This window comes from Pinus tabuliformis, chromosome 4_2 (genome assembly GCF_031772625.1).
Source record: "Pinus tabuliformis cultivar Carrire ecotype Pingquan chromosome 4_2, CPIR1, whole genome shotgun sequence".
In the NCBI taxonomy this organism is placed as follows: domain Eukaryota; kingdom Viridiplantae; phylum Streptophyta; class Pinopsida; order Pinales; family Pinaceae; genus Pinus; species Pinus tabuliformis.
The window spans coordinates 777,688,770-777,699,376 of NC_142304.1; the positions used below are offsets into that span (position 1 = coordinate 777,688,770).

At 38.8% G+C, this 10,607-nt stretch overlaps 1 pseudogene; it reads right to left on the reverse strand.

Annotated features, from left to right (window-relative positions):
• Positions 1-9,471: 9,471 nt before the first annotated feature.
• On the reverse strand, positions 9,472-9,960 carry LOC149171955 (SKP1-like protein 11 pseudogene; annotated as a pseudogene).
• Positions 9,961-10,607: the final 647 nt, after the last annotated feature.

Consider the following 10,607-nt stretch of genomic DNA (forward strand, 5'->3'; position numbering starts at 1 on the left):
TCCACATCGAGTGCAACCATGCAGATAGGCAGTTTGTTTGTGAGATACATGATCTAATTTGGTTTGACAGTCTTACCAGAGTTGCAAGGTCCTAACATAACCATCAATGGATGTTGAAGTGCCTTGACCCCCTGGCTCATCCCGAAACTTTCAAGGATTAAGAAATTGAATTTTGAGATGTGAACCAGATCATGCATGGCTTAAGGATGACTATTGTTACAAATTTCAAAACTGCTCTTAGGATGACAACCATATCTATCATAGGCTTCATCAATTTTTTTAGCAAAATGACTTGATGAGTTGTCTTCATGCAATAGACAAGATGATGACGAGTGGGAAGGTTCCTGTGTGTTGAGGCTATTTTCATCATTGACAACCTCATTTCCTTGTGTCTATCGAGGAGACAACTCATAAGATGAAGAATTAAGAGAATGCATAGTATCTATGATGCATGTTGATGGGCTATGAATGATAGGACACATGGGCAAGTGAGGTGCAAATGAAGCTTCGATATGGATGTCTTATTTGACTGGTGCACATTCCAGATCAAAGTTAGAGTGTACATGAGATGAAAATATATCATATGATGTGCTTGGGCATTCATCACAATGTATGTAAGCGTGGGAGTAATGATAGCCCAAGACTAGAGGTTGATCGAAAGAATTGATTGTGCATGATGTCTCACCAAGATTCGTGGATTGAGAATCGATCAAGAATGTAAGCTCAATGTTTTGAGAGGAAGTGATTGTGTCTTCACCATCCTGCTCCTCCTCTTGTGTGATGATGCTTCCTTGCACATCACTGCAACTTGAGATGGCAACTTGAGAATCAAGAAAGTTCACGTAACTAGCTCGTGAAGCAGATCGCTCAAGCGTGTCATGGTGCAAGGAGTCATGGCTTGTAGATGATGGAGTATGGCAAAGATGTAGATTAGACTCAAGACTTGAGTTATGAACGGTGATTTCCTCTTGTGGAATGGAGGGATGATTTTTCACCATAGGCTTTCTGAGCCATTCTGGAATTTCCTCTGTTGGAGTGGGAGACAGCTGAGAAGATGGGTTGGGAGCATGCTGCATAGATTTATCAAATTTGCAACTGTTGCGAGGGGGTACCCACTGTGCAGATTTCTTAGCTTTGTGGTCACTACAAGGGGGAACCCTCTTTGAGACACAAGGTGTCTCATGATCTGCAAGAGTCAAGGAAGAAGGGAAAGCAGGAGGTTCATCATTTTAGGAGATATGAACCAAGCGTTTTATCTCTTGGCTCATAATGTCTAGGTCCACAAACCATTCAGGAATTTCATGACAGAGGTTAAGGAAGTGGGTAGCAAAGTCCTCAACTAATTTGTTAGGCTTCATTATTAAATGAGAGATTATTTCATAAACATCCTGGTGGTCACACTCATTGAAGGCTTGATGGAGCTCCTTGAGGAAAGTGAGAAGGGAATGGACAGAAGGAGGTGGCAGGGTATGACACCACCTATTAGCACGACCTGCAAGGGTGAGGAAGAAGAGTATGCAAAAAATCTCATCACTATCGATTTCATGAGATTTGTAGAAATGAATAAAATCATAAATGTGCTTGGCTATGGAGGTTTTTTCCTCACCGTCAAACTTTAATAAGGATAAGTGATCAAGAAGCTCATTGGGAAGTTATAGCTGATTAAGGGAGAAATGAGAGAAACACCCTAGAACATGAATTGTGTATTATTCACTGAGTAAGAGATTCAACCCAGATGTATTGGTTCATCTTGTCATCTGGCCTTTGTTCTAGCACAAAAATGTTGACGCTGTTGGACCCACCAACATCAGGGGATCTCCCTGGTATGAAGTCCCATCTAGACCTTATGCTGCCTAGCGTAGGAGTCCCATTCGGCATGATGGTCTACTTGAAATTATCTTAAAGATACACCTTAGATCTTGTTTGTCACGACGTGAGAGTGGTTTGCTTTGTCTTCGAGTAGCGAGGTTCACGTGCTTGGTGATTGATAGTGTTACTTGTGTCAAGGTTCTTTCACCATAGATAGAGAGGGTGGGAGTGAGTCCCAAGTCAGATGGAATGAAGCCCAACTCTGTTAGGAACACACAACACAATAAGACATGTGCAGCTTCCAGAAGAGCAATCCACATGGATGTGATAATCACAACACACAAGGGAAGATATCACATAAAACACTCAACGGACAATCCGTGTGAATGTGACGGTCATTATAGCGATTTTACATGAAAGGTTCTGTCTCATGTCCGGGAGGTGACCAACATGGGCAGGGAAATGTTAACAACATATGGAACACATTTTCATTAATATATATGTGTTATAACAATTGAATGAATCCAAGCGTTAAAACACAGGTTAAAGAAACATGCATTACAAGTGTTCAAGATGAACCTTACAAAAAGTTACAAGACATGTGTGAAAATGTGATGGCTTGTTAGCAGGCTTTTGAGTTAAGTGAAAGTTACAAGACACATTGATACACCATACATCAATAAACCCGTAGATGAGGCATTGAAGACACTACTTACTCCTCAAAGAAAAGGATACAAACTCTCAAGGCTATGTGGGAGGAGCCAAGGCAAAAATTATTTTGCATGTACAAATGAGGGCTATTTATAGGCAAGGGTGAAACTGACCCTTGTGACTATTCAACTTCCCTCATTATTGTTTGACTTACATGGCTCTTCAACTTTATGTGACTCTTCAGATTACAAGTGGTTCTGTTGGACTTCCACATTACATTACATTGGTCGACAATATGGCCCATAGTAGTGATAGTAGTGATGTGGATGATATGACTCATGACAAGGATCGATATGGTAGTGCTGGTACATTCATTTTGATCCTCGTGTGCATGTCAAGATTTTTTGTGTTGTTCGGTGATGAATTTCCTCATGGTGTGTCACAACTTCATCTCCACATGGCAAGGTGTACAGAGTCTTCGATGCTCATTGGGTTCACTTGATGATGGATTCGCACATTGCTCCTTACTTGTATGTTGGCATGCTTGACATGTTCATCCACTCATGAAAGGTGTATGTTCGTCCATCTATCCATCCACGAACACATCTTCGCATGTTTGTTTATCCGTCCATCCGCGAACACATCTTCGCATGATCGTCCATTTACAAGCACATCTCTTTGCATGCATCATTTTTTTCTTCATTCGTGAACATGTTCTCTTGCATCTACTTCCTTTGCTCATCCCATCCATTGTCGCATCATGTTCTTTTGTGTACCTATATCTGCAATCACTCATGAAAAGATGACATCAAATCCATAAATCTCCTAGTCTACCATGATGCATAATAGTTTCAGAGGTAGGTGATGGGGAGAGGGTACAAGGTTACGAAACTATGCGAGGCAAGCTTCGAGCTGGGATGGAGGCTCCGAGCACTGCTCATGAAAACTGCACATAAGTCACTGGGAGATGGCAAGGGGAAATCTAGATCGATAGTGACTATCTATGGTGTCTAGCTTGGTTGGAGGACAAATATGCACAATTTTTAGGAGGAGCAATATAAGCTGTAAGAAGGCTGGTCAAGAAAAATCTGCACAATTTCTGGAGGGAGCGAGCAGTGGGAGCTTGGAAGCAAAAATTGTGTAGTTCTTGGAGGGAGATGGAAGTAGGCTACGAGAAGCTTGGCAGCAAAAATTGCACAATTTGTGGAGGGAGCTCGTAGTGGGATGTTGGCAGGAAAAACTACGCTGATGCTACGAGGCTGGCCTACGTAGTTTTTGAGATGAGAGGAATGTTGGGCAGTAGAGGGTTTTTCCATGAAATCTACACAGTCTTTCGGGTGAGCAGTTGACCAGCTAAATGATGGGTTAGATGGGAAAATTGTGCAATTTTCTGAGGGAGACAGTAACAGACACTGGGTGTTTGTCCATCCTGTCTGCACAATTTTCTCAATCAATGGAGGGGGAATGGTCAACAGCATCTACACAAATTTTGAGGGGAGTTAGTCCTGGGGTACTTCCTGGTCAAACTCTCTAGTTGACCAACAAGAGGTCTGATTGATTAGCTTGCGGGCAGCATAGCTTGAAATGGCTTGCTGGGTACTTTTGCACTGCTCTGAGTGACAGTCGGTCGAGTTGATGGCGAGGTGAAGGTGAAGGTTGTTTGAGGGTGATCTAGTCATCAGAACTTCAGCAAAATGACTATGTGTGTGAGCAAATGAAAATGTGCATGCGTGACCTTCAAAACACACTCACATTACTTGACGACAAGACACCTCAAACCATCAAGAAACACATGATCAACACAACTAACCGACGGTGCAAGTGACAAGTGTGACGCTTGTGATAGATCATTGAATGACCGTGAAGACGCTTGTGTGATAGTGCATACAACTTCGTGTGTGAGTGTGACAGATAATCTCATAGAAAACACAACATATACACATGAAGCGAAGACCTTGTGCATGACCAGAACATGGTCGCAAGCATGACATAGCAATCAACATGCAGAAGATGACAGTTGGTCGAACAAGTATAAAAGAAGCATGACATGTAGAAGCAACACATAAAATGACTTTTCACATTTGCGCGCATGAATTTTACTGAGGATAGGATGATATGATAATGACAAGGAGTCCTCCGAACTCAACTAAGAGGTGTACCTCAAAATATGCTCCATACTTACCATACTTACCCTTAAGATGATCATGAATCCGACCAAGTTTGCATGTGGTCCTTATCTTTTCCATTACTTGGTTCCTTGGTCTTTCTCCTCAACTCCTTGGAAGTGATTTCAGCATGTCATCTTTTCCTGTAGTCACTGAGAGGTAGGTCTGTGCAATTTTAGTGGACAATGGTTGTTGTCGGGATGAGGCTCTGGGAGGTCCATTTGCGTAATTTCTGCATGCACGGCCAACAAGATAACTTGGACAACATTGTGCAGTTTTAAGGCTCGAAAAAGAACTCCTATAAGACAGGGGTCCCTGGAGGACACCTCTGTGCAATTTTTGAGTGCAGTACTGTTGGACTGCTCTGCACATTTTTGGAGAGGAGTGTTGGCTAGGGCCTCTACGGGTTGCGGGGCTTCAGCAGGCAAGGAAGCTTGGTATCTTTGTGCACTGCAAGGTTTTAGCAGGAAAGGGAGGAAGCTTGATGGTTGCAAAAACAAAGCGCATAGTTCCAGGAACCTGGATGAGGCTAGGTTTCTCGGGAAAATGGTTAAGTGTGAGATCAATGAAACATATGAAAACATTGATAGGACTCAACTGTGATTGCACACAAACATGTAAACCATCCATAATACATAATATATAATTCTCTTGATGCAAAAACCTTCGCGACATGAGTGCATGAGGTGAGTGTGAAACATGTCTATGTGATGAAAACCATTCATACACACACAATTCCCTTGAAGCAAGACACCATTCCCTTTGCATGACAGACAACAGCTGTTATTCCAAAAAATGACATGCTACAAAAATATGTGAACAAGGACAACTCTTTAAGATCAAGGAGGGGAGGTTGAAATCATAAGCTTACCAACAAATGACCAAGGATGATCGTTCATAGGATCCAAAGTAGGCTCCAAAATTTGCATGCGAGCAAAAATTTTGGAGGGTGGTTGTAGCCACTACAACAATTACATATACTTATTGATGAAGCATGTATCAAATGCACTTTTTTGGCTAATAGTGCATGCTACTATAATCACATTTCCAATAATGTATTTAATCTCAAAATCATATTTAGGTAACAATTCAAGCCCTCTGATTTGTTAGGCATTCATATTTTATTATTCAAAAAAATGCCTAAAACCCCCTTCATGATCTGTCTACAATTCAAAACTCTGACCCATAATATAATTCATCTACATCTTAAAGGAATTAATGATATCTACCAATTCCAAATCAAGTGTAGCATAGTTTTTCTCATGGTCTTTCATTTTCCTAGACTTGTAACGTAACACATGATCATTCAACATAAGCACTCCACCCAAACCCTCCCAGCATGCACCAATGCATACTAAAAAATCCTCATTTTGATCCACTATCTTTAGTATTAGAGCATTTGTTGATAGAGCCCTCAAAAGCTGAAAGGTTTCCTAAAACTCAAAGGTCCATTGAAATTTAACACCATTTCTCTGCAACGAAGTGATGGGTTGGAAATTGTAGAAATCCTTCAATGAATCTTTTGTAATAGCCAGTTAGGCCCATAAAAGAACTAATTTCTATAACATTCTTTTACATTAGTCATTCATTGATGGATTTAACCTTTTATAGGTCTACATATATCCCATCCTCTGAAATAATATGGCCTAATAATGAATCTTCTTTTATAAAAATAATAATTAATAGTCTTAGCATACATATCGTCTTCTCGTAGCACCTCCAAAACTAAATTTAGATGTTGCTCGTGCAAAAAATAATAACAAACTTTCCAAATAATCTCGGAAGACGCAATTCATCAAACACATGAAAACACATCGTGCATTGGTTAGTAAAAAAGGCACCACCACGAAATCATAATGTCTATAACAAATTTAGAAAGTTATCATATTGACATATTCCTCCTTAATTCAAAATTAGTGATATCGCAACATCACATCAACCTTGGAAAATACCCCAGCTCCTAGAAGCTAATCAAATAGATCATCTATCCTAAAAAATGGGTATTTATGGAATATATTTCAAGAGGATTGTGCACTATAGCATAATTATCATATTGACATATTCCTCCTTAATCGACAATTGGTAATATCACAACCTCACATCAATCTTGGAAAATACCCTACCTCCTAGAAGATCATCTATCCTAAAAAAATGAGTATTTATGGATTGTATCTAAAAAGGATTGTAGTGTAATTATATACATTCATGAATTGTATTTTTGGTCCATTAGTTAAAACAAGATGGCAGATGTAATTAGTTAGGATTTGGTAATTCATTTTATTTATTTCCATTATGCCAAATGATAATGTAGTGTTACCTAGTTTATTTTATAGGCTCCCATTTACTTTGCTAATATTTGTTTAGGGGTCATTAGCACCTTGGGACATTACAAAGTGAGAATTTGAAATCATACTTCTTTAAACTTGAATATCCCTATTATATATGTAATTGTGCATTCTTTTTTTTTTAATTTCATCTATAATACTTAAATTATCCCAAATTGACAAAACAATGTATCTATGCTTTAAACATTTTTTCCCTATAACAATGATTTAAATTAACTATAAATAAAATATTAAAAACAAAAAAATATCTTTATATATGTATTAATATATTAAAATTATTATATTAAAAAAAATTAAGATTAAAATTATTATATAAATAAACATAAGGAACATACACATTTATAAATAGATATTTTAAAATGTATAAACATATACATATCCAATCTATGCTTTTATTTGTTTATATTGTGTATGTTTTAAAATTAGACTTTGACTTTCTACATTTTTATGTGTTTTAAATTGAGTTTTAGTAAATTGTGTTAAGATACTTTTAACCCGATAAAGGATTAAAAAAATCAAATTGTTTTTAGAAAAGAAAAGGCAATGTAACATCATTAATTCTATATATTTATATATTTTATATATAATACAAATGTTTTTTTTTCTAAGTAATATTTTTTTATTGATATGGTACAAAAAGAGATTACAGAGAGGCTTGACCTTAGAGTTGTTGAGCATCAATCATCATCAAAAATTGAATTTTTGGTTTTGGACTATTCCTACAAAGGGGAAACCAGTCCATTAAACCATAAAGATTTCCCCCAACATAAGGGAAACTAGCCCATTGAACTAGAAAGAAAAAAATCACACCTCGGTAAACATTGTTTTTCCAAAAATACAGAGAGAAAATGCATGTCTAGAACCAAAAAACAGGAGTCCTAAAAACACTGCTCAGACTTAGACACATCCACCTAGCAGCAAGAAGCAATAACTGGTTGCTACGCATCAAGTAGGTGGATCCTCTAGGGCTCGTTCCTCCTCCATCCTGCACACAAATTGGTACCAGTCATCATCCACATCAGACACACCATGTCCGTGAGTTGGTGGAGCCTCCTCAGCACCACCTGTGCCCATTTGCATTTCAAAAATGTCGTTCGGCCTGCTTCGTGAAGCCTTCGTGCCATTATGCTTGTCGTCCTCAGCTGATGGACCGCCAGCTGTAGCCTTGCCATGCAGAGCCGCTCTGCCTTCGTTTTGTTGCTTGTTGCCATGGATGCTGATTCCTCGGTAGCCTGAAGCCTCCCTGCGCTGCATGTCCCTAAGGCCAGACAGAGGAGCTTGAGGCTCAAGCTCTTCCACAAAGCAAATTGTGACAATGGCAGTGATTATAGGCCGATTTAAGGTGCTGCGGAAATGGAACTGAGTGTTGTGAGGGGCACGATAAGGAGAAAGAGGGAAATTTTGCAGAGCAGACTGCTATGTCTCTCCCCACAATGGCTTGAAAGCTAGCACGACCCCTGCCACTTCTGGTATTCGAATAGCGGCGAAAGGGAGAGTTGAGACGATTGAGCGTCTCAGTGGAGGAGTCAGGGGAAACAGTGGCGGAGCTGGTCGAAGCCGGCATGCGGGTGATTCCTCCGCAGGTTCCACCACTCCTACTGCGCATGTGATACCTAATGTGTGCCATAGCAGGATTATGACTTAAGTTGACAACGGAGGAATTGGAAGTATTTCAACGCGGAGAGTGAGTAGGGGAGATCTGGGAGGCTGGAGTGTGAGAAAGGAAAACCATTGCCAAGATCCATGCAAGGAAGAATCCAGCAACGACTGCCGGTCACAGTGCGAATGCACAATTCAGCAGCTTGCGGAGGGCAGACATCATAGAGAAGAAGAGGAATTGCATACCGTTGTGCAGGGGCCATGGCTATGAGGGAGATGAATGTCTCACAGCTTTCGGTGTCATTTATTGCCTTCTACAATGTGTTATGAATTCGCACAAAGGACGATGCTGGTAGCCATATGGCTTTCCTATCTACTGGTGGACTGCCTAAATCACTTTAATTAACAATATTGACAACCCCATCCTGGTGTATATAATACAAATATTACTTAGTAAAATATATTATTATATAAACCAAAAAACTATTTAATCAACTATCCTGGTGGGACAGGAATTTTGGGTCTTGCAAGCCATTAAAAACCACATTTAGCCGGTCCTGAAAAGCACCAACCAAAAACTTGTACAACAATGGTGAAGGTGAAGATTAATCATATTTATATGACAGAGTTACTCGATGAGTTCGTATTCATACTTCTGCCAGATTGTTTTAACCATCTTTGTTTATTAAATTGCGAGGCGTTAAAAGAAGTGTTTTGAAATAACCTAAAGGATAAAATTCACAACAAAATAGCAGTTCATCTAACAAACCATTTTAATTTTCCAACCTATCCATTAACATTTTTAACTAATAATCTTTAAACGTTTTTCCAGTAATAAAGTTGTAATTTTAATTTAACCAAAAACCTAACGCAATATTTATCTATCTTCTAGCCCAGGAATTTCATTCGAAAGCCCATTGGAATTTGCCCCTGATGTCCTGCCCCTCTTTCGGAGTAACATCATTCGGAAGGTTGAGCGGCCTACGGACTTTCTTAGGTGTTTCCAAACGAAATAATACGTCGGCCAAATTTTTACAAGCCAAATCCACAAGGCTGGTAATATCCAGATAGTGGGCAGCACATGCAATGTCAGATAGAGTAAAACGATTAACATTGAAGAACTCGACATCCCACGTGTCGATGTCGGCTATGGTTTCCATTGGACGAGGTGGGTGATGTACATGATATTCACAATATTTGATAACCTTTAGCAGGATTTCACTGTCTACAATGGGCAGAGGAATGGGATCCTGAGTGCCCATGTTGTCCATTGCCTTCTTTATAGTACGTGACTGTAATGCCACCGCCTTCTCCACCTCGAATGTTTTACCGTCCGCGCTCTGCAACCTCACCATCTCATTGCATTCCACTGCCTTTCTCTTCCCTGACATCTCCGCCGCGTTTGCGGACGATGGGCTAGCAAGGAAGTTCGTATTACTTAAAGCAATGGATCTTCTTGATTGTTTTTTGAATGCGTTGTTCGTTAAAAGTATTTCTCAAAGCGATTGATCTTCTTCACTGCTCGTAGAAGTCAAAGCGATTGATCTTCCTGACTGTTTCGTTTGAATGCGTGTATATATAATGTTATATAGCCGGAGAGATCAATTTTTTCTACAGCCAAGATTCATGCAGCCGGTATTTCATTGGTCATTTTAATTTCATAAATTTTATGCTCTAAAATTATCTTGAGATGGGCTTCATTGATAATCTTACTAGTTAATATTTTCTATTTAACCTTAATTCCGTATGTTTTAGAAAGATTCTCAGACCCTGAGGATAAAAAGAATAATAAAAAATAATATTAATAATTTATATATAATTGTTATAATATTAAAAATAAACATAAATTAATAAAAAATGTATTTTTATTTTTATTTATCTTTATAGATATTTTTCTATGATATCTTTATTTTGAACATATTAAAAAACCAATTACAAACATATTTTATTTAAAGAAAATGATGAAACAATTCCACATTTACATATCCACTTCTATTTGAAAATGATTGTTTGAACAATATCCTATAAGTTAGGTTCA